Source organism: Stegastes partitus, unplaced genomic scaffold, assembly GCF_000690725.1.
Source record: "Stegastes partitus isolate 25-593 unplaced genomic scaffold, Stegastes_partitus-1.0.2 Scaffold296, whole genome shotgun sequence".
Lineage (NCBI taxonomy): Eukaryota > Metazoa > Chordata > Actinopteri > Pomacentridae > Stegastes > Stegastes partitus.
Genome location: NW_007578027.1, coordinates 216,869 through 219,389, shown reverse-complemented (window position 1 = coordinate 219,389; position 2,521 = coordinate 216,869).

The window sequence follows — 2,521 nt, the reverse complement described above, 5'->3', positions numbered from 1 at the left end:
GCTGCAGTTGGGGATATATGAGGTGTGGCTAATAAATAACGAGATTGATGCTGTAATTCAGTTTATTTCAATTAGCGCAGATGGAAGCGTTCAGGGCTTGTTTATGCTCTTTGATGGGTGGTTCAGGCTCCACTGACATCAGTCATTATTTAACAGCCAAACTTTGTCTGATCCGGAGTTTAACCCGTCTATACTTTACTAATTCCTGCCGTCCTCCTCATGTGACGGCCACGCTTCTGATTTTACATCTATTACACAGTAAACGCTGAACTGGAAAAATTAGCTCACAAATCAAATCTCAGTTTCTGCCAGAAAAGTCACAGCTTGATATTTTCCACCAATAATTCAGCCCAACTACGTGTCTACAAGCACCGAGGTTTTTATTTGCTTTAACCTGATCCGACTTCCTCTTCAGTGTTGATACGCCTTCATGTCGGAGAGTTTCTCCTCTGATTTGGGTCGTTTCGTGATATTTAGGGGCTTCACTTAACTCCAGTGAAATGTCGTGTTCGAGTCGTATCGAGCTGAACGCAATCACCAGTGTCCCGCTTGTAAATGCTGTTCATGGCAATATTTAAATCGAGCCTATCAACGAGTAAATGGAAATTTTCTACAATGTTCAGTATATCTGAGCTAAAAACGTGCAGCAAGCAAATTCTGAACGTGTCGGATCAGCTGAAATCTCTTGTTAAAGGGAATTAAATGCCAACATTTAATAGATACAGAAGCATTTTGAACAGTTTATTAACGCTCCATGTCCAGCTCAGCAGCCACTCATAAACAGTTTTCCTGCTCTGTGGCGTGATGCCTGCAGCTAAAGTTCATGTCAGCTTGTCCTGTTGGTTTTCATCGATCAATCTCCAGTAATGGGTTCAAAGCAGAGACGGAGGACGATGAACTGGCCTCAGATTTGTAATAAAAAAGGTCGGCACACATGAGCAAAAGGTTGAACAAGCGAAATTATTACAGAGGTTAACAGGCCGAAGCCCAGCTCGACCTCGCCTTCATGCATATTAAATAAACCAAGCAAGTGGAGATCAGTCGTCAGAGCAGCCGAGCAGCAGATCAGAACCTTCCTTCCTGTGTGATATAAACACAAGCATCCTGAACCAAAGTCTAATGAGCCAAAAGATGTAAGAACACCCGTGATTTAAATAATTATGCTGAAAACAAGTAAAGTAAACGTAACGGAGGAATCAGAATCCCAGCAGGCCGAAGACATTGTCACAGAGAAGACACATTTATCAGTACTCAAGTGAATAATGTAGACTGTTTGTTGAGTTTTGTGAGTGCTGACTCACTGTCGCAGCTCGTTACGTCGACCATCTGTTGTTATGCTTTCTTTAAAAAAGGGACAGAACAAGTGTACCGTTAGCGCTCGAGACTGCGAGGTTCCCACAACAGATGTACACCGGAAATACGAAGATAACGTCTGCAGCGGAGGATTTTTTACCCCTAAACAAGCTGTGAAATTAGTTTTAGTAGATTATATGCTCAAAATATGTGCTGTGGAAAAGGGAATTTAAGCAGAGACGTACAGTCGGCTCCATAGACACAGTTTTTGCCAATTTGCCACAAACAGATTTAAAATTTAAAATGAAAACATGATTGAAACTTTCAGCTTTAACTCAAGGGCTTCTAACTAACATATTGCATTAATCTTTTAGACATTAGAGCCAGACTTTAAAACTACCTGGAAGAACCAACATAAATCAGAATATGAGGATTATATTTAACTCCTGAATGCAGACTCCTTCCGTCAGTTATTTCCTGACGTCTGGTGCTTGTGGATGCTCTACGTTTCCTCCCTCCAGAGGTTTTTTTTCAGGCTTGTTTGTGGGTTTTTTTGCCCTCAGTTATGTCTCCTGTGACTGAAAAGCAGTCACATAGTCAGGCAACTGACTGGACATTTATTTGCCTTAAGAAGCTCTTAGTTGCTTCTATATACGTTCTGGCTCATCATCTGTCCTGTGAAGCGTCGTCCTGTCAGTTCTGCAGCGTTTGACTGAATGTGAGCAGAAAATGAAGCTTCATACACAGATACTCATCCCGCTGCATCAATCAGCAGCAGCTCCATTAGCAGCCAGCCAGACGTCCAGTGTCGAACAGAGGATGTGCTCTCCTCCTGTCATCCTGCTACAAGTTCTTCTTCATTTGGAGTGTATTTTTTGTTTTATTTTTCTAATCTGAGCTTTCTGTTCTGAGTACTTTACATTTAGAGATAAATCCTCTTTGTTCACATCCATGAAGGCATCTCTTCATCACAGAAGGTTCTTGACTTCCCACCGTTCCTGCGTCTCTCTCTGGCAGATCTGTTGAGTTTCTTCAGCCTAATGATTCACCTGAACACCTGCTTGGATCGTACTGACAGTTGGAGCTACCCAACTCCAGGCTTTTCATCCTCTTAATTTGTCCTGAAATGACGAGGAAACTCCCTGTTCATCATCCAGTTCCTTCTGACTGTGCAAAGGATTTGCATCGAAGTGTTCAAAATAATCCTGTATGTATCTAATTGGTTTGA